This window comes from Protopterus annectens, chromosome 2.part2 (assembly GCF_019279795.1).
Source record: "Protopterus annectens isolate FY-2018-M chromosome 2.part2, PAN1.0, whole genome shotgun sequence".
NCBI classification, from domain to species: Eukaryota; Metazoa; Chordata; order Ceratodontiformes; family Protopteridae; genus Protopterus; species Protopterus annectens.
The window spans coordinates 367,658,263-367,685,986 of record NC_056730.1 but is presented as its reverse complement, the minus strand read 5'-3'; the positions used below and the strand labels follow the sequence as shown (position 1 = coordinate 367,685,986).

The 27,724-nt window shown below is 43.6% G+C and overlaps 1 protein-coding gene across 1 annotated transcript in view; it reads left to right on the top strand.

The window, feature by feature from the left end:
• The window catches only part of FAM135A (family with sequence similarity 135 member A), a 1,678,755-nt gene that overhangs the window by 21,194 nt on the left and 1,629,837 nt on the right, over positions 1-27,724 (top strand). The gene's annotated exons all lie outside the window — the stretch shown is intronic.

The window sequence follows — 27,724 nt, the reverse complement described above, 5'->3', positions numbered from 1 at the left end:
ACAGACCACTTCCATTTAGAAAGTACTATTCTGTTTTTTTTGTGTTTTTTTTTATGCATGATAGTCTGAGGCAATATTCTTCATAGATGTGTACAGCTGTGACGGTGAGAATGTTATATGTGCTATGTAGTTTACCGTATGTATGTTTAATAGCACCAGAGACTGCTGTGCATTACATGGAGCAGTTTATATGCAGTTTTGTAATTCTTTTTGAAGACTGCAGTTTATTAACTTTTTGTCTGGAGAATGTAGCATCATTTTAGTTTACTATTTTTCTCTTAATAGAATTTAATTTTTGCAGAAATGCTTATCCGATAATAATCTGATAAAGTATATTTTTTTTAATTTGTTTCGGAATGCTTCTTTTTATTACCCACAACTTTTTGACACATATAAGACTACAGGGGAGAAATATCGGTATAGTTTTCATCGGAATATTTTTTGTCAACCTGTCTCACTGACTTTAAAGTGCATAAAAGGTGGGTAAGGGGCTCTGAAGTCTGCATTTATATCAGAATGATAATGTTTCCCTTCATCAGATGGGTTCCCTTTCTTCAGTGTTGAAAACTCTAGTGGCTGTCTAGGTACGTAATTGCGCAAGCATTAGGAGTTGCAGGGACTACATGTCATATAATACACAAGTTTCAAGTGAAGAAGTTATCTGAACTGTGAGTTGTATGAGGAATTTCTCTTCCTTCATGATGTTGCAACTTTAAAGTGCATTATATTGAGTTTGAGAGTCCGGTGGGGGCTGCTTTGCCTCTCCTCTTCCTACAGAAAGATACTTTTCATTTGCATGAAAGTCATTTTGGATTCACTGTTTTCATCAACTAAAGCATTTGTAGTGGTGTCATAGTGGCACCATAGACCGTAGGATTAAGCTGGAGTCAGGGTGGCCTGTTATATTTATATTTTGATATCTAGGTTGGTAAAACTGGACACAGCATGATTACAGAGGGCACATGGGGAGAAACGTGAGCCTTAAAAAAACAAGTTAAACACACTAGTATTATGTGATGTTAGTAATACTATAATAACAACCAAGAGTAAGAATTATAGTAAAAGTAGAGGTAACATGGAGGATAATGTTCAGGTATCTGATCATAATCAAATTGTTATATGTCAGAGGCATGGATATTAAGAAATTCACTTGCTGTCAAGAACATATAAAGTCTTAATTATTTCTGTCTTACTCAAAGTCAGAGAAGCTGTTTACCTGTATGAAAGCTGGAAAAAAACAAACAAAACAAAAAAAAAACAAGCAAAGTGGAGATGTTCTTCGTGTTTCACTGCTGTAGTCTTCACACTTGGGTTATCCTGCCAGGATTAGCCCTCAGTCGGCCTGAATACCAGAGGCTTAGTATCTCTGCATTGGTTGCTGTCGCTCCAGGACTGACGTCAGGTCGTCAGTGGTATTAAATCAGGCAGCTGATGCCATTACATCAGTCTTTCTTGCCGAGGAGCCTGAAGCAGTTCGCACAAGTGCTGGTCAGCTGCTACCTGAGTTTTCGTTTCCGAAATTAAAGTTGAAGTCTTCTAAAGCTAAGTACCCTGTTGGGGATCCTCTTTTCTTGCTCTAACCAATGTCAGAAAAAGTTAACAATTGTCTTTCCTGTGGAAAGCAAATACCACGCAGAGATTTCCATTCTTACTGCGTCACCTGTTTAGGCCCAGACCACGACATCCCTCGCTGTCATTTTTGTGCTTTGTTCAGTGCCAGAACTATACGTCATCGGGCCCTTATCGTAGCTAAATACTTTCGCTCTTGATCTCCGTATTCTGAAATGGCTTTGGTAAGCCATCCGACTACCGATCTTCCGAAAAAACGAAAAGATAAAGACAGAGACAGACTGCATAGGTCCAAAACCTCCACCGACGCTTCCGTTAAGCTAGTCGCCAGTTCGCCGGTACTCAGTGAGGTGCTTTCGCAGTCCCTGATGCCCGCTTCTATGGATTTGCAAGCCGCTACTGAGACCCGTTTGGAGTCCGGTATGCAGCGAGATTCTTCTTTGACTACGGAACCTGCGGATGTCTCTACCTTGGATGGGTCCGGAGCCGCTGAGCAGGCACCGGCTTCTGAGGAGGTTCTTCGAACTACCGATATTCGACACAAACCGATGGCTTCTTTGGCATCTTCAGTTCTTTCTAAAACTACCGAGTTTCTCAGGCCCATGGTACGAACTACGCCTAAAAAACCTACCCAAGCTCAAGCACCTGCTTCCTTGCCTCAGTCTCAAATGCTTAAAATGGCGAAGACCTCATGTTGATTAGGGAAGCCAGCCTACCCCTTCTAAAAGAAAGAGACCTGTCCCCAGCAACTTTATCTGACCAGGAGTCTGACGACTCTGAGGTTTCTGATTATGAAGACATGCCTTTGTCTGCTTATGAGGATTCAAATGCAGAGGAATCCATTCCTTCTGCCTCTCCTCCAGAGGATTTTTCTTTTGGTGAAACCCTACATATTTTGAGAGAGCATTTCCATTGGGAATGCCAGGATTATCCTCAGTCCAAAAAGAGACTCAGGAATTTTTTAGATTTACCACAGCACAGGCCCTTAGCTATTCCTACTGTCCTGGATGTTGTGGATAATGTTTTCATGGAATCCAGTTTAACTCCTGATACTTTACCTCCTGCTTCCAGGAAACCTGACAGGTATTAGAGTCCCTGACTCACATAAATTTATTTTCAAAAATCCTACTGCTGACCCAGAGGTCATCTCCCAAGGACCTAAAGGAATAAAAGCAACCACCGCTAAGAATCCCACCCCTTTAGACAGGGATTCCCAAGCTTTAGGCAGATGGGATAAAAAAGTATGCACCTCTGCAACTCTTGCAATTAGAGCATTAAATTGTCAGTTCCACATGTTGAAATACAAGCAACATACAATGGAATGTCTTAAACAAAAATTATCTTCCTTTCCAGCTTGTGCAGAAAATAAAGAATTACAGGAGTTTATGCCAAGTTACTAAGCATACCCTGCAATGTGGGTTTGGCACCCTAGAAGCATCATGCAGGGCAGCAGTCACAGATTCTGCACTTAGAAGGCATGCTTGGCTTAAGGAACAAACCTTGCCAGACCATGTCAAATAAAAATTATTGGACACAACACTGAACAAAGACAATTTGTTTGACACCAAGGCAGAAGAGGTTTTAAAAAATGGAAGAAAAAGCTAAATCTTTGCAGACAGTTAAAGACTTTTTGCAACTCCAGCCTCTGAGGTTCAGTAGGCATTGCCCCTCAGAACACTGGTCCTTTCCAGCCCCCTCAAAGCCAGCTCAGACTAGACCTAGGGGTAGCAGGCCCCCCCAGACAGCAGTCCCAGGGAATGCAGAGATCTAAGCAATGGAGTACCTCTACTTCTAAAACAGGGAGTGCTAAGCCACCCCCTTATGGCAAGAACTCGCAATGACTTTTCAACTCCACCCCTTACCTCTGCCCACCTGCTTGTGCCCCTAGGAGGAAAACTTGCCTCCCATGCAAAAAATTGGGTCTCCATCACCAACGATCGATGGGTCCTCAACATAGTGTCCCAGGGGTACACATTTTATTTCCACACACTGTCAATCCCAAAAGGGTTCCCAGATCTTCCTCCAAACCAGAGGGTAGAGGCAAAAAAACAAGTTCATTCCCTGTTCTCCATGAGAGCAATTCAGCCTGTCCCAGCAGACTAGATAGGCCAAGGTTTCTATTCCAGACTTTTCCTGGTACCCAGAAAAGAGGGCACCTGGCACCCAATCCTAGATCTTTCCATTCTAAACACCTTCCTGGTGATAGCAAAATTGAAAATGCTCACCCTCCAGCAGCTCCTTACAATGCTCGCCAAAGATGCATGATTAGCCACTCCAGACCTAAAAGAAGCCTTTCTGCACATCCCAATCAGAGAGATTTGCAGGAAATATCTACGTTTCAGGGCAGGATCTATGCATTATCAGTTCTCTGCACTTCCATTTGGCTTACCCACTGCTCCCAGAGTTTTCACAAAATGCCTGGCTCCAGCCATTGCATTTTGCAGACAAAGAAATATTCAGATATACCCCTACTTGGACGACTGTCTGATTCAGGCAGACAGTCAGAAAAAGCTGTTGCGGCACCTAACCTTTGCAAAGGACCTACTGACCTCACTGGGGTACACTATAAATGAAAAGAAATTCAAACTAGTCCCCAGTCAGAAAATTGTATTCCTGGTAGCATGCCTGGACACAGCATCCCAGATGGCATATCTTACTCCAGACATACAAGCATGACAGGCTGCTTCTCTCAAATGGCCACCAGAACCCAGTTATCTGCAAGGAAAATCCTGCAAGCTCTAGTGTTCATGGCTTCATGCATTCTACTCGTTCCATATGCCAAACTGCATATGAGGAAACTTCAGTAGTACTTAAAAAGCCTTTGGTGTCAACATTCCCAGGACCTGGAAACTATTATACCTAGGATACCTTGTCTAAGGAAAGATTTTCTTTGGTGGGCAGCAGCATGCAACTACAACAAGAGGCTTCCCTTTTCACAACCCCACGCTGCCCAGACCCTAACCACAGACACATCAAACTATGCCTGGGGTGCACACCTGGATGGCAGATGCATTCAGGGCCACTGGAGCCCAAATCAAATACATCTGCACATCAGCCAAAAAGAGATGCTAGCTGTTCAGCATGCTCTGACAGCTTTCAGACCCATACTCTCTCCGGGGCCTCTACTTATCAAAATAGACAACACCACAGTGATGTGGTACATCAACAAGCAAGGAGGAACCCACTCTGCAGGCTAGCCATGACCCTTTGGCACACTGCTTCAGCCATGCAAATTCAACTGCTAGCACAATTCCTGCCAAGCAACCAAAACTCTCTGGCAGACAACTTAAGCAGAAATCTCCTAGACCCACACGAGTGGCAATTAAAACCACAACATCTTCAGCCTGATAACCCAGAAATGGGGTACCCCGAAGGTGGACCTATTTGCCTCCCACAACAACCACAAGCTCAGCAAATTATCACAGCAAGGCCTGGAAAGTGGATGCCCTATCCTTTCAATTGGTAAACCTCTCGACTCTTCTTACAAGGGTATTACTCAAAATAAGGGAGGAAAAACCAAGAGCAATCCTGATTGCCCCAGACTGGCCAACGACAGCACTGGTACCCACTACTGTGCAGTCTGTCATTGTTGCCTCCATGGCACCTCCCTCAGATTCCAACTCTTCTGACCCAGCAGAAAGGAGAGTTCTTGCATCCACAATTGCAGACTCTGTACCTGGCAGCCTAGCTTATTCCCTGACCTCTCCTCCATTGGCCAGCCTAAGCAAGCAAGTCCTGGACGTTCTACATGAAGCCAGACGTCCCAGAACTAGAAAATCCTATGCTGACACGTGGAAAAGGTATTGTTCCTTGGTCCAAGCTAAAGGAGCTGAACCAGCATATCCCTCCTTACCGCTCATACTGGATTACCTAGCAGACCTACTTCACAGAGGCCTATCCTTCTCTTCTATTAAAATTCATGCTTCTGCCATCTCTGCTCATTACAGCACAGAGCCACCTCTCTTTTCACACACCCTCATCAAGCAGTTCCTTAGAGGGGCTAACAATTTAAGGCCACCCAGAAGAGCCCCTACCCCAGCTTGGAACCTTAACTTTGTGTTGGAAAAACTCATGCTGCCCCCTCTTTGAGCCTGTAGCTTCAGCAGAGTTAAAATTCCTCTCTTGGAAAACAACTTTGCTTCTGGCCATCACTTCAGCTAGAAGAGTGTCTGAGTTGCAAGCACTCATGGCTGTGGAACCCTTTATCATTTTTCATTCTGACAGAGTCTCCCTCTGGACTAACTCAACTTTCATGCCTAAAGTGGTGTCCAGTGTGGCTGTCAACCAATCTATTCATTTGCCCACCTTTTTCCCTAAACCTCAAAATAAGGGGGAAAGGCTCCTGCACTCTTTGGATGTGCACAGACAGCTCAAATTCTACCTGGATAGGACTAAGCCCTTTAGGAAAACTGACCAGTTACTAGTCAGATTTGCAACAGGGGCCGAGGGCAAGGCCATATCAAAACAGACCATTTCCAAATGGATAGCACACTGCATCCATTTCTGTTACAAACACCATGGGAAACCACCCCCAGAGGGAGTTAGGACACATTCCACTAGGGCAACTTCCACCTCTGCAGCTTTTCTCAGATGGGTCCCTACCAGGGAAATCCTGGAGGCTGCAACTTGGAGTTCTGTTCATACCTTCACCAAGCATTACCACCTGCCTATCTTTTCCAAATCCAGGGCAGGCTTTGCAACCACAGTCCTGCAGGGCATACTAGCCTACCCCAACTCTTCTTGTCTGCCTCCTTCCCATTACTTCAGCTTTGGGAATCAACCCAAGTGTGATGACTGCAACAGTGAAACATGAAGAACATAGTACAGATGTTCATCGTGTTACCTTGCTGCAGTCATCACACTTGGGTTATCCTGTCGTCAGGCGGTCCCGCAGTCGGCCTGAATTCCAAAGTCTTGGTCTGGCGTCGGTTGCCATCGCTTCCTCCCTGACGTCAGTGTGCCAGGGGTATATGAGGCATCCAACGCCATTTTCTTCAGTCTTTCTTGCCACACGGTGCCCGATGCAGAAGCAGTTCGCAAGTGCCGGTCGGATAGAGTTTCAGTCCAAAGTCTTCAAAGCTAAGTACCCCATTGGGGAACCTTTTCTTGCCTCAGTCCGATGTCAAAAAAAGTTAACAATTGCATTTCTTGTGGGAAGCAAATACCTCATAAGGACTTTCATTCTTATTGTATACCTTGCCTAGGCCCAGACCACGACGTCACTGGTTGTCGGTTTTGTGCTAGGTTCAATAAGCGAACTATAAAGCGATGCTTTGATTTCGCACGACACTACTTCGGTAGGAAATTTAATTACAATATGCCGTTGGAGCAACCGACTACCGGCGTGCATAAAAAATGCAAAGATAAAGACAGGCAGCCTAGATCCAAGCCAGACTCCGAGGCCTCGGCTGGGCCGGTCGCCAGTCCTCCGGTTTTCAGTGAGGCGCCTACACAGCCCCTGGCTACCGCAGAATTGGAACCCCACACCGCATCGGATTCTCTAGCAGAGAGTTCTAGGCCGACGCAGCCATTTTCTTTAGGCCATACCAACGACATTGCAGAAGGAGAAGCCGGTGCTGTAGAAACACCTTCGGTTTCAGAAGGTGTCTTCAGACCGACTACTCTCACCATAAAATCTTATGCTAAGCTTAAGACTCCTCTAAAACCAAAAAAGACTGCACTTCAGTCTCCAGTTCAAGGCCCCATGCCTAAGAAACAGATGCTTAAAATGGCTGAAGATTTGATTTCTTTAATCAGGGTTAACCAACCCCCCCCCCCCGACAAAAGGCCTAGACAAGAGGAGGATTATGCCTCCTCTGATCAAGTGTCTATTTCCTCAGGCTCCTCTGAGGAACAGGATTACTCCTTTCCCCTTATGAAGATTCTGATGCTGAAGATTCCATTCCCTCAGCTTCTCCCCCTGAAGACTATTCCTTTGGGGAAACCTTACATACCATGAGGGAACATTTCCACTGGGAAGGTCAGGACTACTCCGACTCATAGAAAAGGCTCCGAGAGTTTCTTTTACTCCCCCAGCACAGACCACTTGATATCCCTCCAGTTTTAGACATTGTGGATGATGTCTATTTAGAATCCAGTCTAAATCCAGATTCTCTGCCTCCTGCTCCAGCCAAACCAGATAGATACTATAGAGTGCCTGACTCACACAAATTCCTTTACAAAAGCCCTGTTGCTGATCCAGAGACAATCTCCCAGGGTCCCAAAGGGGCTAAGGCTTCTCTGACCAAAATCCTGTACCCTCTGAAAGGGACTCCAGAGCACTAGATAGGTGGGGGAAGAAGGTTTACACCTCAGCTACTCTGGCTATGAGAGCACTAAATTGTCAATTTCACATGCTTAAATACCAGCAATTCCTAATGTCTCAAGTAAAACAAAAGGTGAGCACGCACCCTCAACAGTCTGAATTCAAGGAAATGCAGGATCTGTTGCATGCAGCTGAACAGGTGGGCAAACGTACTTTACAATGTGGTTTTGATTCCTTGGAAGCTTCCTGTAGAGCAGCTGTTACTGGGTCTGTTATACGTAGGCATGCTTGGTTAAAGGAACAAACTCTGCCTGATCATGTTAAAGCAAAGTTATTAGATGCACCCTTACAGCAGGATGTCTTATTTGGGGTTAAAGCAGAAGAGGTTTTAAAAAAAATGGAGGATAAGGCAAAATCTATGCAGACTGTCAAAGATTTCTTACAGGTGCAGCCCCCATGCTTCAGCAGAAATTGGCCAACAAAACATTGGTCCTTTCCAGCTTCTGACAGACCACAGAGGGGTAAATACAGGCGCCCAAGGGGCAGAGGACAAGCGCAAATCCCTTACAAACCTCGCCAATGGGGTACTGCAACACAGAAGGGAGGAGAAGACGGGTCCCAAACTACTAGAAGGCAAACACAATGACTTAAACTTCAAACTGCCAAGCAAAACTCTCTTGGCAGCTCCCTTGGGAGGAAAATTAGCATTTTTTGCAGACAACTGGCGCATCGTCACAAAGGACAAATGGGTCCTAGACATTATCTCACAAGGATACAGATTCCATTTCCACACCTTGCCAAGGATAAAAGGAATGCCAAATCTGCCACAAAAATCAATGGACAGAGGCACAAAAACAAATTTACAGCTCTCATGGACATGAGAGCCATTCAACTGGCACCTACACAGGAGCAAGGCCACGGATTTTACTCAAGGCTCTTTCTAGTCCCCCGAAAGGACAATGCTTGGAGACCCATTCTGGACCTTTCAATTCTAAACGCCTTTTTGCAAGTACCCAAATTCAAGATGCTAACACTACAGCAGCTTCTTCCCATGTTGGGCAAGAAAGCTTGGCTAGTAACATTGGTCCTCAAGGAGGCATACCTGCATGTCCCTATCAGACAAAATTGCAGAAGATAACTCCGCTTCATTGCAGGTTCAACCCATTACCAATTCTCTGCACTGCCCTTTGGCTTATCTACTGTGCCCAGGGTCTTCACAAAATGCCTGGCACCAGTAATTGCATACTGCAGACAAAGAGGAATTCAAATAAACCCATACCTGGATGACTGCCTCATCCAAGCAGAAAGCAAGGACACTCTCTTACAACATCTGGCTTTTGTAAAACACCTTCTACGTTGCCTAGGGTACACAATAAATGAAAAGAAATCAAAACTAGTGCCCTCACAAAATATGACATTCCTGGGTGCCAGCTTGAATACAACGTCCCAGATGGCTTACCTGATGCCAGACAAACAACTACAACTAACTCAATACTTCAAAACAATGGCAGCAAAGACCCAACTCCCTGCAAGAAAAATTTTGCAGGCCTTGGGCTTCATGGCATCTTGCATACTACTAATACCATTTGCAAAACTGCATATGAGGAAATTACAATGGTACCTAAAAAGCGTATGGACTCAACACAGCCACAGCTTGGAAACTATGATACCTCTCATTCCCTGCCTTCAACAGGAGTTTCTATGGTGGTCACAGGCATGTCACCACAACAAGGGTCAGCCTTTCACCTTACCCCCAGCGAGGCAAACTATGACAACAGATGCATCAGATTATTCCTGGGGGGCACACATGGCAGGACGGTGCGTTCAAGGCATATGGACTGCAGATCAAAGGAATCTGCACATCAATCAAAAAGAAATAGCTAGCTGTACAGAATGCCCTGACAGCCTTCAAGGACCTCTTACATCCAGGACAGCTTCTAATAAGGACAGACAACACCACAGTAATGTGGTACATAAACAAACAAGGGGGTACACACTCCTACCCTCTATGCAGGCAAGCAATGACCTTGTGGAACACAGCACTGGCTTACCAAGTTCAATTACAAGCTCAATTCCTGCCAGGAAAAAAGAACACATTGGCAGACGACCTAAGCAGAAACATCATGGATCCCTACGAGTGGAAACTGGATCCACAAGTATTTGCAATGATAACTCAAAAATGGGGGCACCCAGACATAGTTTTGGGGGCTGGCAAACAGGTCTATCAGCTAACAATATTTTGCACAAGGACATTTCACCATCAAGCTTGGAAAGTACGCACTCTCATTCAGTTGGAAAATGCTGACAGTATATGCCTTCCCTCCATTGCCTGTTCTCACAAAAGTGCTGCTGAAAGTCAGGATGGAGAGACCCCGGATGATACTCATTGCCCCAGACTGGCCACGCCAGCACTGGTACCCACTATTAAGGAATATGGCCCAGGGCCCACCATGGATTTTACCACAAATTATTCATCTGCTCACACAGCAGGACAGTCGGATTCTACACAGCCAGCTCAAAACCTTAAATATGGCTGCATGGCAAATCACCTAAGCAACCAGTCAGCTCCTCTTTCACAAGCTGTTAAGGATGTTATTCTGTAGGCCAGGAGGCCCAGCACCAGGAAAGCCTACTCAGACAAATGGAAAAGGTTTTGTGCCTGGAACCAAGCTAAAGGCCAAAATACCCTTCAGCCGGACATACCTCAGATTCTACAATATTTAACTGAGATGTTAGACAAAGGGCTTTCTTTTTCAGCTATTAAAATCCACGCCTCAGCTATTTCAGCTCACTACAACACGGATCCTCCCTTATTTTCACATCCACTTCTAAGGCAGTTTCTCAGAGGGGCCAAAAACATTAGGCCTCCCAGGAGACCACCAACACCAACTTGGGACCTGAATTTTGTTCTGGAAAAACTTTCGCTACCTCCTTTTGAGCCAGCTTTCTCAGCTGACTTAAAGTTTGTATCATGGAAGACTGCCCTGCTGCTAGCAATTACTACAGCCAGAAGAGTCTCAGAGCTTCAGGCTCTAATGGCGGTAGAGCCTTTCCTCATTTTTCATCAAGACAGAGTTTCTCTACGAACTAACCCCTCCTTTATGCCTAAGGTGGTATCCAGTGTGGCTCTAAATCAAACCATCCATTTACCCACCTTCTTTCTAAATCCGCAGAACAAAGGAGAAGGACTCCTGCATTCCTTGGACATTCACAGGCAGCTACGTTACTACCTGGATAAAACTAAGGTTTTCAGAAAATCTGACCAGCTTTTTGTATCCTATGCTACAGCATCACAAGGAAAGGCCATCTCAAAACAGACCATTTCCAAATGGATAGGACATTGCATACGTTTTTGCTACACCCATCATGGAAAACCAGTTCTTGCTAGCATTAGGCCCCACTCCACCAAGGCAGCAGCTACATCTACAGCCTTCCTCAGGGGGGTGCCTACCAAGGATATTCTGGAAGCTGCAACTTGGAGATCAGTACACACCTTCACCAAACACTATCACTTACCACTTTACTCTAAGACTAGAGCTGGCTTCGCCACTGCAGTTTTGCAGGGCCTTCTAGCCTCCTCTAACCCTGTTTGACTCCACCTCCCATCTTTAGCTTTGGGATTCTACCCAAGTGTGATGACTGCAGCAGGGTAACACGATGAACATTAGTACAGTTTTGTACCTACCATAAATGTAGATGTTCGAGTGTATACCCTGCTGCAGTCCAGGTTACCCTCCCTCCATCCCCTCTGACCTAACTAAAACCTTTCAGTACCTTAAAATCTGACGCAACCTTTGTGGTGTATTTGCTTATAGCTGGAGGGATGTTTTGTTTGTGCTACACTTTTATTTTTGGTACTATCTACTGACCACCTTTTGGGGGGGGGGGGGCACCTGACATCTGGGGCAAGAAAAACTGAAGAAAATGGCGTCGGATGCCTCTTGTATACCCCTGGCGCACTGACGTCGGGGAGGAAGTGATGGCAACCGATGCCGGACCAATACTTTGGAATTTAGGCCGACTGCGGGACCGCCTGATGACAGGATAACCCAAGTGTGATGACTGCAGCAGGGTATACACTCGAACATCTACATTTATGGTAGGTACAAAACTGTACTTTGTGTACACTTACCATAAATGTAGATGTTCGAGTGTATTCACTGTTGCAGTCCTGGATGTTCTTCATCTCACATTGCTGCAGTCCTTACACATGGGTAGTCCGCTGTCCTCGGTCGGCCCGAATATCAAAGTATAAGGCTGACGTCGGTCAAGGCGCATTTGACTGACATCAGGACGTCAGGGTACAAATGCGCATGACCGATGTCATATCCTCAGTCTTTTTTGCCGCATGGTCCGATGCAGAAGCAGCGTTGCAAGTGCCGGTTGGCGTTCTGAAATTGTTCGATTTCGGAGTTTCAGACCGAATCAAAGTTGGCTAAGTACCCGTTGGGAATATTTTGTTTTTTTCTTGCCTCAGTGGTTTACCGGATGTCAGAAAAAGTGAATAATTGTATTTCTTGTGGGAAACAGATACCGCATAGAGACTACCATACTTTGTGTATTCCTTGTTTAGGGCCTGAGCACGACGTTGTTGGGTGTCGCTCTTGTGCTAGATTCAATAAGCGCACTATTAAGAGAAGATTAGATTGTGCCAGGTTAGTCTTGAGCGGTGCAATTATAAAATGCCGTCGGATGCTCCGACGCCCGCTTCGAAGAACCGCAAGGACAAAGCTGTTAAACCTAGGCTAGAGGAACCGTCAGTACCGGACGCCGGTTCTTTAGAGGTGTCGGTGGAGCCTGTGGTTCCACCGAGGTTTCTTTGGGATCCCAGGGAGAGACTTTGTTATTGCAGGATGTGGCCTCTCAGGAGGCAGGCCAGGCTGATGGGGCTTCTCAGGTTACTATACTCCCCTCCTGCCTAGGGTGGTTAGGCCCTCTCCTTCTGTTTCCAAGGCTTCTCCCAGGGGCAGGCCAGGTTTAGCTTCAGTTGGTGTTACCCCTAGTTCTTCAGGAACTGTGCCCAAGAAGCATATGCTTAAAATGGCAGAAGATTTGATTACTTTGATTAGGGGTTCTATGCCCCCTCCTGATAAGAGACCTAGGGTGGAGCCTGAGCTAGGGAGTTTTGAGCAGGCTTCAGATGTTTCAGAGTCTTCGGCTGAAGACTTGCAGGAGTACTCTCCTTATTCTGATTCTGATGTGGATGATTCTACTCCTTCTGCTTCTCCTCCTGAGGATTTTTCTTTTTCAGAAACTCTTCATTCCATGAGGGAGCATTTTAAGTGGGAAGGTCAGGACTTCTCTGATTCCAGGAAAAGGCTTAGGGAATTTTTGTGTTTACCCCAGCATAGGCCTTTGGCTATACCTCCTGTTTTGGATGTAGTGGAAGATGTTTTACAGAGGCTTCTCTTAATCCTGATTCTTTGCCTCCTGCTCCTGTTAAACCGGATAGGTATTACAGGGTGCCTGAAGCTCATAAGTTTCTTTTTAAGAGTCCTAGGGCAGACCCAGAAACTGTTAGCCAGGGGCCTAAAGGTGTTAAGGCTTCTGTTGTAAAGAATCCGGTTCCTGCAGACAAAGAGGCTAGGGCCTTGGATAGATGGGGAAAGAAAGTTTATACTTCTTCCACTCTTGCTATGAGGGCTTTGAATTGCCAGTTTCACATGTTGAAATACCAAAACTATCTCCTTTCACAATTGAAGTCTAAGGTTGATGCTCTGGCAGAAGGTATTGATTGTAAAGAGTTGCAAGATTTAGTTCATGTTTCTGAACAGGTGGGTAAGCATTCTTTGCAATGTGGTTTTGATGCTGTACAGGCCTCGTCTAGGGTGGCTGCCAGTGGGTCAGTTCTTCGCAGGCACGCCTGGCTGAGGGATCAAAATTTGTCTGACCATGTTAAAACAAGGATTTTGGATGCTCCTTTACAATCTGATGTGTTGTTTGGTTCTCCTGTCGAGGCAGTTTTAAAGAAAATGGAAGACAAGGCTAAGTCTATGCAGACTGTTAAAGATTTTTTGCAGGTCCAGCCTCCAAAGTTTAGTAGAAATTGGCCTACTTAAGGGGTGGACGTATCCTTCTTATGATTCCCAGTCTAGGGGTAGATCTAGACTTGGTAGGGGCAGAGCTCAGGGCTCTTTCAGGCCTAGAACAGGAAGTTCTCCTGCACAGTCTTCGGGTGAGGGCAGGGGTCAGTCCTTTCGTAAACAGACCCAATGACCTACCTTTTCAGCTGCCAGAGCCTTCTCGTCTGGCAGCACCTTTGGGAGGAAGGTTGGCACTTTTCAAAGAAAATTGGAGTTTAATTACCCAAGACAGATGGGTATTGGATATCATACACCACGGTTACAGGTTTTATTTCCATACCTTGCCTCCTTTCAAAGGCATGCCAGACGTTCCTCCTCAACAAAGAATAGAGGCTCACAAGCAAGTTTCTCTGTTACTCCAAATAGGGGCCATACAGCCGGTCCCTATGCCAGAAGTGGGCCTAGGATTTTATTCTCGCCTGTTCCTAGTACCTAAGAAGGGGAACACGTGGAGACCAATTTTGGATTTATCTATCCTCAACACTTATCTGGACATTCCCAAGTTCAAAATGTTGACGTTACAGCAGCTTTTACCTCTGCTGGGCAAAGATCATTGGATGGTAACTTTGGATCTCAAGGAGGCTTACCTTCATGTTCCTATCAGTCTAAGTTGCAGGAAGTATCTGCGTTTTCGAGCTGGGACTTCTCACTATCAGTTCTCTGCATTGCCCTTTGGCTTATCTACTGCACCCAGAGTGTTCACGAAAGTTCTGGCTCCAGTGATAGCTTTCTTCAGGCTAAAAGGAATACAGATCTATCCTTATTTGGACGACTGCCTGATTCTGGCTCAAGGAAGGGAAGAGCTTCTTCATCATTTGGAATATGTGATAGCAGTGCTAAGATGCCTGGGGTATTCTGTGAACGAAACAAAGTCCAGTCTAGTACCCTCTCAGGACATGTGCTTTCTGGGTGTGAGACTGAATACAGCATCCCAGATGGCCTTTTAACCCCGGACAAACAAAGAGTCTTTCCCTTTACTTCCATCAACTATCTCATCAGTCCGGGCTGACTGCAAGGACAGTCCTTCAAGCCTTAGGGTTCATGGCATCTTGTATTCTGGTGCTTCCCAATGCCAAACTGCATATGAGGAAGCTGCAATGGTATCTCAAAAATGTATGGACACAGCACTGGCAGGATCTAGACACTGTCATTCAAATAATACCTTGCATTCAAAAGGAATTTTTGTGGTGGGCTCAGGAATGTCACCTAAACAAGGGACTCTCTGTGACCCGGCCAGAGGTGAGTCAGATTTTAACGACAGATGCATCAGACAAAGCTTGGGGAGCTCATCTAAATGGAAAGTGGATACAAGACAAGTGGCCTGCCAGACTACAACATCTACATATCAACCTGAAGGAGATGTTAGCAGTCCAGTTTGCATTAATAGCTTTCAAGGATTTACTTCTTCCAGGGCAGGTGTTGATTCTAACAGACAACACAACTGTCATGTGGTATATCAACAAGCAAGGGGGAACGCATTCTTATCCTCTATGCAGGCAAGCAATGATTTTGTGGGAGACTGCTCTCAGTTTACAGCTCAATCTTCAGGCAAGGTTTCTGTCAGGAGCACAGAACTCCTTAGCAGATGTGTTGAGCAGACGAATTATGGATCCCCACGAATGGAAATTGGATCCTCATGTATTTCAGAAATTGACAGTGTCATGGGGAACTCCAGACATAGATCTGTTCGCTTCTCCACTAAACCATCAGCTGCCAAAGTTTTGCACAAAAAGGTTTCATCCCACAGCTTGGAGAGTGGATGTTCTTTCTTTCAATTGGAGCAATCTTCATGTGTATGCCTTTCCACCTCTGCCTCTCCTCCCAAAGGTACTTCTAAAGGTCAGACAGGACAAGCCAAGGATGATTTTAATAGCTCCAGATTGGCCTCGACAGCACTGGTACCCATTACTGAGAAGTCTGGTACGGAAGCCTCCATGGCCTTTGCCTTGATTCCACACCTGTTGTCACAGGAGGACAGCCATTTGCTCAATGTCAAGCTTCACTCCCTGCACCTAACAGCCTGGCATATTCTGTTTTGAACCATAGTGGGCCTCCACTTCCTCAGCAAGTTTTGAATGTTATTTTGGAAGCTAGAAGGCCTAGTACAAGGAAAGTGTACGCAGATAAATGGAAGAGATTTTTATTTTGGAGTGCAGCAAAAGATTTTGATGTTTCTGAGCCTAATTTGAGTGTGGCTCTTCAATATCTTACTGAGTTACTGGACAAAGGTTTGTCTTTCTCTTCTATTAAAGTTCATGCTGCAGCAATTTGACTCACTATGATTGTGACCCACCATTGTTTTCTCATCCTTTGTTCAAGCAATTTCTTAGAGGGCCAAAGAATATAAGACCCCCACGAAGAGCTCCTACTCCTGCTTGGGATCTCAATTTTGTGTTGGAGAAACTCACTCTACAACCTTTTGAGCCTGCAGCTACTTTTGAGTTGAAATATTTATCATGGAAGACTGCTTTTTTGTTGGCCATTACCTCTGCAAGAAGGGTTTCTGAATTACAGGCCCTTATGGCGGTTGAGCCTTTTTTGATTTTCCATAAGGATAGGGTATCATTACGTACTAATCCTTCCTTTATGCCTAAGGTGGTTTCTAGTGTGGCTTTAAACCAAACTATTCATTTGCCTACTTTTTATGCAAATCCTCAAAATAAAGGGGAAAAGATTTTGCACACTTTAGATGTACACAGGCAGTTGCGATATTATTTGGACAGAACTAAAGGGTTCAGGCAGTCTCAGCAGTTGTTTGTTTCTTTTGCTTTGAGTTCTCAGGGCAAGCCTGTGTCAAAACAAACTATTTCTAAGTGGATTGGGTTTTGCATTGCTTTCTGTTATTCCCATCATGGCAAGGAGATTCCAGCTGGGATTAGGCCTCATTCCACTAGGGCTACTGCCACCGACAGCTTTTGAGGGAGTGGCAACCAAGGATATTTTGGAGGCAGCTACTTGGAGTTCAGTGCATACTTTCTCTAGGCATTATCACCTGCCACTTTACTCTAAATCCAGGGCTGGTTTGCCACTGCTGTTTTGCAGGGCATTTTGGCAGCTCCTGCTTCCTTGTAGTTTAGCCATCCTCCCTTTCCTCTGCTTTGGGATTCTACCCAAGTGTAAGGACTGCAGCAATGTGAGATGAAGAACATAGTACAGTTTTGTACCTACCATAAATGTAGATGTTAGAAGATCCACATTGCTGCAGTCCAATTTACCCTCCCTCCTTCCCCTCTGTAGTTAGAGGTGGTTGTGTGGGTTGGGTTGTACATATTGTGTATATTGTATATTTTGTACATAGGATTGGTGCAAGGGTGGTTGGTTGGTTGTTTGCTGTCTTTTGGTTTTGACCTTTATTGTTAGGGTCTTCTGACATCTGGGGCAAGAAAAGACTGAGGATATGACGTCGGTCATGCGCATTTGTACCCTGACGTCCTGATGTCAGTCAAATGCGCCTTGACCGACGTCAGCCTTATACTTTGATATTCGGGCCGACCGAGGACAGCGGACTACCCAAGTGTAAGGACTGCAGCAATGTGGATCTTCGAACATCTACATTTATGGTAGGTACAAAACTGTACTTTTCCCACCCTCCATTCCCCTTGTTTCTCTCTCTTCCTCACTACTTACCGTGCATTTTGGTATTTACTCTCTACTGGTGATGTTATTCCACTATAACCTAGCTCCCTATTTGGGGTCTCCTCACATTTGAAGCAAGAAAAAGTGATGTAATGGTGTCGGCTGGCTGATTTTATACCACGGACGGTCTGGAGCGACAGCAATCGACGCAGAGATACTAAGCCTCTGGTATTTGGGCCAACTGAGGGCTACCCCTGGCAGGATAACCCAAGTGTGATGACTTTAACTGTGAATACACTCGAACATCTGCATTTATGGTAAGTGTACACAACTGTACTTTCTAATTCTATTATGCATAGATTTATTGTACTGGATTTACAGTAGCCTAGCTGTTAGCAATTTAAAAAGTGGTTTCTGTAATTTTTTCTGCATTTTACTGTATTTTCTCTGGATTTGAATTTACGTAAAATTATTGATTTGAAATTGTTTTATTGTTTACACTACATTTCAAGTGGTTTCTGTGTTGTAACTAAGTATTTAAATAATTTTTGAGTGTTTTCTTTTATTTTTCTGCCCTCTTAATGTGTTTTCTCTGGATATGACGTCACAGCTATTAATTGGAGTTGTTTCACAGTTTGCACTACATTGCAAGCATCTGCTGTGCTGTTAAGAGTAATGTAGAGCTTGTAATGGTTACCTTAGTGGCAGGATGAGCAGTGTTGCAGTTTTGGGAATAAACACTGTTTGGTAAATCTTTAGCTATTTTTTATTGGTTATTTTATTTTCCCTGTTTAAAAAGTGCAAGAAGCTGCACTTAGTGCAGTGCGATTGTAATGTGCACTCCATAGATGCAGGCACTTTTAATTGTAAGTTTACCTAATAGAACCAGCTCACCGAAATCTTATCAGTAAATAGGTTCTTGCTACGTACAGATGCATTAAGCTGTAGAATGCACAGAGCCAAGCACCTACCATCCAAAAAGAAGCTTGTAGAAGTGCTACATTGAGCAATTTAGGCCACAGCTGCTACAACTGCACTGAATGCTACTGTTACACAATGTTTATGAGCTGTGCTTAATGCATTCTAATGTAAACCCATGATGTTCATCATATTGATTATTGCTGTAGTAGCATTAGTTATGTAGTTATAACCTCCAGGTTCCAAAGCTTCAAGGGCACTTACCACTCCCCCTAGCCATTATTCATCTCAAGCTGAGCTGAAAAAGAGTGGTTTGGGTGCCAAGCCCTTTACTACCACAGTAGAGCTCTCATTTTGTTTTCGAGGATTGAAAGTCCGCTAATGCTTTCCATTGCTGCACAGATAAGCTCCCTTTTATGGGAAAAAATCTTCTACATTTTACTTTAATGACAGAAAGTGAACTTTTCTGTGAAGTTATAAATTTTAAGTTAGTAAAAATGTTTTTATTGACTGGCACTTTTCTTTTAATAACTTTTAAAGAGGAGCATTGCTTTTTACTTTTGTGGGGAAAACAGTTGTTAAAATTATTTAAAATGACTTTTTCCTTAGTAAAAGTTATGTTTGACTTTTGATGACTGAGATGAGTGTTTAAATTGCTTTTTAGTATTTTTTTTTTTTTTTTGTCGAAAAAGTGACTTTTTAGTACTTGCCTGTTTTATCGACAACTGCAGTCAGGCTTCTTTGAGAATTGGCCCTCTTTACCACAGAATAACATACAGGTTCCCTGGTTCTTGCTTCTACAAGCCACAAAAAAAGAAGAAAATTAATAAATAGGCTTTGCTTCCACATTAGGTTGCTAAAGTGCTGCAGCCACAGATGACTGACTATTCTGTGGCCATTTGTGGTTTCCCAGACCATTCCTTTCTTTTTCTACTTGGGTCCCTTTCATGTAGTCCCTACCGCCACCATGTACTGGGGGTTAGACATGTCCTCTTAAACTGTTGGAGTGCCAGTGGTGGGCAAGTGAGAACCATTGCTGTGTATTTTGTCCTATAGACAAAAACGTGTGGCATTGGTAGCGTTAATAAAGTGAATTTTTGATAGTATTCTACTATCTCTGGTTGTGATCTCCGTTCTTTTTTTTTCGCCTTGGATTTTGGATTATTGGTTTTGGTTGGCAGAAATTCTCCAGTGTTTTTGCTTACTTGTTATTATTCTGGAGAAGGAGCAGAGAGGAAACCATCTCTAGAGAAGTTTTACCTTGTAAAAGTGGGTCTGCTTATTCAGAAATTCCTGTTAAAAAAAGCAGAAACTTAGACAAATGTATTCTGCTATCAGAACTACTCCAGACAGGGATGATTTATTGGGCTTGGTTAGGGTTTATGTCATGCATTTGACACTTCCAGTTCAGCTGTTTCTGACGAGGAAAAGGGAATACTTTCTGTATGTATCACTGCTGCAGTAGTCTAAGCTATATGGCTTATGTCCTGCAAAGGATGTAACAGCCGGCCAACTTTCAGGGCACCTTCACCATGCCCAAATCGTTAGTCAGCTTGAGCTGAGCTGATTAAAAGTCTGGATTGGATGCCAAGCCCTTCAGAGCTTTCCTGACGCCGAAGTGTGCGCTTCTATGTTGGCTTTCAAGGATCAAATGTTCTTCCATTGCTGGGCAGGGATGCTGTCATTGGAGGGGGAAAAATTCTACTTTACTTTTTTACCCACTTACGTTGTGTGTAAAACCTAATATTTTAAAGCTATGTAAAAGTGATTTAAGACTGTTTTGTGACTTTCGAGCACTTTTAAATGGGAGTGTTACTTTTTTGTGGTAAAAAGTTGTTAAAACTAATTTAACATAACTTTTACCACTGGAAAAAATAGTTAATATTTTCTGTGGGGGGATTGGGAAAATATTTAAAGTGCTTTTTACTATTTTTAACGGGGGTGGGTTACTTCGTTTTTTTAAACTTCCCTGTTTTACCAGCTATTGCTGCCAGGATTCCCTGGGAATCGGGCATCTTTTTTGGCTAATCCATGAACAACCTTCTGGTTACTTGTTTCTTCCTTCTAGCCACAAAAATAAGAAAATTGTCAAACAGTCTTTGCCATTACAGCCGGCTACTAAAGTGTTTGAGCCACTGGTGGTTGTCTCTGCTCTGACCAAATACTCATCTTTTTCCTTGGGTACTGATTGTGTAGTTCCTACAGCCACCATGGACCAGGGCTTATACATGCCCTCTGTGTCTGCTGGAGGACGATTGGCAGGCAAGGGAGACCCACTGTTGTTGAAGAAGGGGCAGAAAATGCCACTCTGTAGCAAGAAAGTTGTGTCCATCCTTAGGGTTTTACTGGCAAAAGTGAGTCTGTTTCTTGATAAATTCTTGACAAAAAGAAACAAAAATTTAATCATATGTATTCTCCTATCTCATTCGCTCTGGAGAGGAGTACTTTATTGGGCTTAGCTCAGTGTATAGTGCTCTCTCTTCACCTTTTCTATATTTATTTACTTACTTACATTTGTTTTCCATGAAAGTCCGACTGGGCCAGAAGCCCATTTTCAGCGGAGGCCCGGGAAAAAAAGCTCCACAGAAATATAAGCAATATACAATAATTAGATAGTACAATAGTATGCATACAGTAAGACGCAGAATACACATCGTCTAGTTAGTCTATACAAAGTAGTGTTCAATATAGTTTTCTAGTAGATACAGGTTCAAAAAGAAAAATACAAACATTTCAGTGAAGATCACTGTGAGAACAAATAACGTTAGTAATGTGTACATATTAAATAATAGTTATGACCAAATGAGATTTCTTTTATACATAATTATTTTTGAGTAGTAATAAACACTGAGGAGAGGGAGAAAATGAGGTAAAGAATGGACAGTTTGTTGAGAGGGTTATAGATATCTTGTCAGTCAGGTTTGGCACAGTTGTGTTTTGTAGGGTATGTGGTAGAGAGTTCCATAATTTGACTATTTTATTTGAGAATAGGACTTTACCGTGAGTGTTTAGTTTTGTTTACTGTGAGAATGTTTCTGTCTGCAGATCTTAGACTTCGTGGGCATGACTAGGGAGCAACAAGTTCCTTGAGGGATGGCCAACTGTCAGGATGGAAGGTGATATTGTGTGTGAATTTAAGTTGGTAGAGACAAAGAAGGTTAGGTAGCTCGAGCCAATTTAATTTATGTAGAGCAGTACAATGGGTTTGGTGGGTAAGGTTGGCTGCGAAACGGGCTATTTTGCTGTAGCAAGTTTCCAGTTTGGTTAAGTCTGATTTTTTTTTAAGTTGGTAAAGAGGGGGCAAGCATATAGGAGCCTAGAGAGGCGGATGGTTTCAGATATGGCTAGTCTGGTATTGTCACTGAGGAATGGCTTGCTTCTGTACAGTGAGCCAAGTTTGATGTGAACTTTCTTAATTGTGGTGGCTATGTGTTGGTCAAATCTGAGTTTGTTTTCAATTGTCACTCCAAGGAGTTTTGTATGCTTAACTGGTTGGATGACTGTGTTGTTTGCTGAGAGAATAGTGAAAGGAGGGGTGGTCGGTGATTGTTTGCTACTGGTAAATAGCATTAACTGTCTTTCTGGGCTTGAGGATTAGTTTTGATTTACTTAGATATGCTTCTATATCATTAAAAGCTTGTTGGGCTACTATTTGGAGGTCTGGTAAGGTATCTGAAGTTGAATCGTCTGCATACTGAAATACTTTAGTGTGTGTTGTGGATGAGGCTAGATCATTAGAGAAGATGGTGAAAAGAAGGGGTCCTAGTATGGACCCTTGGGGGGACATCAGCCGAGACAGGCAGAAGTAGTGAGTGTTTGAATTTCCATCATGCTGCTTGTTGTCTATCAGAAAGGTAGCTTAGGAACCAGGAGAGGGAAGTCTTTTGATAGGTTTAGCGAGGCAAGAGTACTAAGGAGTTTCTGATGGGAGACTGTGTCTAATGTTTTGACATGTCTAAGAAGATTGATGCTACTTGCTGGTTTGGATTTCTCAGTTGGTTGATGGTATTAGAGAAATTAGGGCTGTGCTGGTGCTGTGTGTTGGTCTGAAACCATGTTGGGAGGGAGAGATAAGGTTGTGAGATAACAGATGTTGTAGTAATTGAGTGTGGATACATTTTTCTAGAATTTTGACACAAGGGGGAAAGGATGGCTATGGGTCTATTCTTGTTTAATTCTGTTGATGTTCCTCCTTTATGTAGAGTGGTGATATAGGAAATTTTCCATAATTTTGGGACATGTTGTTCTTCTGTAGACCTATTTACCAGAATGGAGGTAGCCAGTTTGAGGTACTCATTGAGGAGTTGGTCAGCTGCTAAGGAAGAAGGTTTCAGTTTTTTCAGCATTGCTCTTATGGTGCTAGTTGGGACAGGTTTGAGGTAAAAAAAAGTTGTTAGTTTCCACATTAGGTGGCTTAGACAGAAGAGTGGAATTGTTACCTGTAACTAAGGAGAGGATGGTGTTTATAAAGTACGTGTTGATTTGTGAGGCAATACTCACGATTTGGTTATTGGTTGTTTCGTTCTGGGGTTGTAGCTTTACCTGGGTGGAGGAGTGAGTTAGTTGCTTGCCAGAAGTTTTTGGGATTGTTTTCCTATTTGTTTTGCAGAGTTGTATAATATGTTTTTTTTGTCTAGTTTGAGTTGTTTCTTTGTTTGCTAGCATACCAGCAGCTCTGTAATCAGAGTTTTATCTTTTTTTTTAGTATTGATACCAGGTTTTGTCCCTTAGTTTTTGAAGTTTAATGGTTTCTTTTGATATCCAGGGCAATCTCGTATTTTTAACACATTTACGAGTTGGTGGTAAGCTATTTAGAATAGCTAGAAGTGTGTCATTGAAGTATGTTACAGCCTGGTCAAGTTGGAGATGATGGAGTGGTGTACAGTTGCATGTATTGAGCATGTCTATGAATGCTACGTTGGAGATTTTTTTGGTATTAAGTACGCCTTTGCCAACTGTGGTTGTGGGTGAGTTGAGCTGATGACGGATTAAGTAAGTAGGTCTATGGTCACTTAAATTATTTGGAAGGCATCCGGCGAGATAGTTGTGGCTGGTACTGTTGATAAGTGACCAGTCTAAGATAGATTCCCTTTCGCTATGTTTATCTATTCAAGTGAAAAACTAGATTGTTTGGGAGAAACCATGTAGATTTATGAAGGTAGAGTGGTTATTACCAGTGCAAGTGCTCCAGTCTGAGTTGAAGTCACCTGTAATAACGGTTTCACGGGTGTAGGTTGAAGCTATCAGACTATGAGTTCCTCAGTGGCAGTGGGAGTATTATTGGGAGGTATACAAGTGGCTATTATGGTAATATTTGTATTTCAGTTGATTCTGAGCTGTGTTACTACTACTTCAAAGTTGTTATCATAAGGATATTTGATGGGTAGGTAGTCTATGCTTAGGTTATCTTTGTAGAAGACTGTAACCCTGCCACCCTTCTTTCCTGATCCTGTCTACCTTGTGTATGCTATAACATTGTGGGGTATGTCTGGGTCTCTTATATGGGGTTTTAGCCAAGTTTCTGTTGCTATAAGAATGTCTGGTGAGTATTGTGCAATGACTGCATGAAAGTCTGTGATCTTGTTAACTAGGCTTCTAAGGTTCATGTTAGGAATGAGAAGGTCTGTTGTTTTAATGTGAGGAAGGGGTGGAATGGTAGCCACGATGGCAGGAATAGTAGTCATGATGGTATGTTGTGCAGAATGTGGCCCGGGATTGGGGTGTATATCACAACTACGGAGAATCTGTGGTAATATACATGCATGTTTGTGTTACAATTTGGAGAGTATGTGAAGGTGTTTGCTGAAGTGGTTAGTGGTATTACAGACAACTACATGTTTGAAGTGGAAGCGTGCAATAGATGTGTGATTGTAGAGTTGGGAGGAGATGGCATTGTAGGAGAGTGAGGAGTAGATGGTATTAGTGTAATATAGTGTGGGGCTATGGACATGTATCTATAGGTGACTGTAGGATGTTAGATAGTATGCAGATACCAGTAGGGTATAGAGTGTGGGCAGGAGAAAGAGCATGGTGTGTATTATTTTTAATGTGTAGGTTACTTGGACGGTGTGATGAAGATATAGGGAAAGAGGGGTGTTGGTGTAGTGTGGTGGGAGTAATGTGATTAAGGAGTGTTGCAATTAAGTTGTGTGAGGAGAAGGAGGAGTGTTACAAATAGTGTGACCGACTGATGGAGGTTGATTCTTGATTGGGGGAGTTAGTGGAGTGGTTATCATTGGTATAAGTCTAGGTGATGCAGGGGTGGGTGGGAATGGGGGTAGGGTAGATGTGTGGAGTGAGCCCAAGCGTAACGGGCTGGCCCCCCACACAGAAGTTTGCAAAGAAAAGCAGTCGGTATGAGAAGTAGAAGCCTTGGAGCTATAAGGTAAGTGAAAGCAAGGAAGAGGTAGAGGCAGAAACGTAGGAGTGTAAGCAGATAGTTGCAGATGAAGTACTTTTATTGCCTTGGTGTGTAAGTAAAACAAAGGAAGGCAAATCTGTCTGGGGACAAAATACACCAAACAAATGGTACTAGCCTTACTTTACAGGAATTCTGATGGGGAGGCAGATTTAGTTGAGACACGATACAGCAAGTATATTGTTAGTTGTGCCACTCAGTGGCAAGAGACAAAGCTATAGTTGCCTGGGGTGAGGGTGGGGAGCCCTTGCAGGTATGGATGCCGGCCAAAGCAATGTTTAAAAATAACTAGTGAAAGTAACAAATACGCTATAAAAAGAAATGTAAACAACAGGTCATAATGTTTAAAACATAAGTATTAATTAAGGACCAAATCTGCTAATAACAAGAAACTGTAAACATCCAGTCACCAATGCAGTCTTTTCTGGCGGGGGAATCCTTATTAAAAGGTGTTACTCTTGGCTTGCAATAACTGTAGCGTAGCAGTGGTTCTGTTTGCCAATGATGTTCATCGTGCATACAGCTGCAGTCATAACATAATGCTCTAGAGGCCTCATGTAGAGCTGCTGTTACAGGCTCAGTCATACGCAGGCATGCTTGGCTCAAGGAACAAACCTTGCCTGATCATGTCAAAGCTAAATTACTAGACGCCCCTCTTCAAAAGGATGTACTATTTGGGGCAAATGCTGAGGAAGTATTACGAAAAATGGAGGAAAAAGCTAAATCAATGCAAACTGTGAAAGAGTTTCTGCAGGTTCAACCACCACGTTTTAGTAGAAATTGGCCTTCCAAAAACTGGTCCTTTCCTGCCATGGACAGACCCCAAAGAGGCAGATACAGGCGCCCGAGGGGCAGAGGTCAACCACAAGGATCGTACAGAGGCAGACAATGGCAAGCTCCTACACAAAGAGGTGGTGAGGACAACTCACAATCTTTCAGAAAGCAAACCCAATGACTTTCCCTTTGCAGGCCAACCAGGTCTCAAATGGCAGCCCCCTTAGGAGGAAAGCTGGCACTATTCTCAAAAAATTGGCATGTTGTCACAAAGGACAAATGGATCCTGGACATTATAAACAGAGGCTACAAATTCCACTTTCATACCCTTCCAAAAATGAGAGGCATGCCAAAACTGCCACACAATCAAAGGGCAGAGGCACAAAAGCAAATTTCAGATCTTATAACCATGAAAGCTATTCAAGAGGTACCTACACATGAACAAGGTCAATGTTTTTATTCCAGGCTATTTCTGGTGCCAAGGAAGGGAAAAGATTGGAGACCTATCTTGGATCTTTCCATCCTAAACACATTCCTACTGCACTAAAAATTCAAGATGCTCACTCTACAGCAACTTCTTCCCATGCTGGGCAAGGAGTCCTGGCTGGTAACATTGGAACTCAATGAGGCATACCTGCATGTCCCAATCAGACAAAATTGCAGAAGATCCCTCAGATTTCTTGCAGGTTCAACCCATTATCAATTCTCTGCATTGCCCTTTGGCTTATCTACTGCGCCCAGAGTATTTACGAAATGCCTGGCATCAGTAATTGCCTACTGCAGACTTCAAGGGATACAAATATACCCTTATTTGGATGACTGCCTGATCCAAGCGGACAGCAAGCACATTCTTCTGAAACATCTGGCTTATGTAATAATGTTATTAAACTCTCTGGGATACACAGTCAACAAAGAGAAATCAAGGCTAATATCCTCTCGAAATATAATTTTCCTGGGTGCCAATTTGGACACAAACACCCAGATGGCCTACCTCACACCAGAGAAGCAGGGGCAACTAATTCAATATTTCAAAACACTGGCAAATTGCACCAGGCTGACTGCAAGGAAAATCCTGCAGGCTCTGGGATTCATGGCATCTTGCATCTTGCTAATCCCATGTGCAAAGCTGCCTATGAGAAAAGTACAATGGTACCTAAAAAACATATGGTCTCAACACAGCCACAGTTTGGAAACAATAATACCACTACTTCCATGTCTGCAAAAGGAATTTCTGTGGTGGGCTCAAGCATGTCAAGCAAACACAGGTCTTCCATTCAGCAAGCCTCAAGCAAATCAAGTCATCACAACAGACGCTTTTGGCATATGACAGACCGGGTGCATTCAGGGCAAATGGTCCCAAAAGAAAAGCACCTTTACATCAATCAAAAGAAATGCTAGCAGTAATAAATGCTATTATAGCTTTCAAGGACCTTCTACAACCAGGTCAACTATTGATAAGAACGGACAACACCACAGTTATGTGGTACATAAACAAGCAGGTAGGAACACATTCCTATCCCTATGCAGACTGGCCATATCACTTTGGAACATGGCCATGGACTTACAAATGGAACTACAAGCACAGTACTTGCCAGGCAAGGAAAGCACAGATCCATACGAATGGATGTTGCATCCAAAAGTTTTTACAGAAATAATCCAAGAATGGGGAAGGCCAGACATAGATCTCTTTGCCTCCCACAAAAATCATCAATTGACAAAATTCTGCTCGAGGACCTTCCACCCAAAGGCCTGGAGAGTGGACGCTCTCTCTCTCAGCTGGACATCAATGACAGTTTATGCCTTCCCGCCTGTTCCTCTGCTGCCCAAAGTCCTATTGAAGACCAGAGCGGACAGACCAAAGATGATCCTCATTGCTCTGGACTGGCCAAGACAACACTGGTATCCACTCCTGAAGAACCTGACTCATTTCCCTCCATGGACCCTGCCTCTAATGCCTCCTCTTCTGACTCAGCACAGCTTCAAAACTCTTCACAGTCAGCTAAAAACACTCAATCTAGCCGCTTGGAAGATTCCTTAGCATCACAGCAGGCCCTACTCTCCAAGGAGGTGCAGGATGTCATTTTGGAGGCCAGAAGGCCATCAACTAGAAAAGCTTACTCC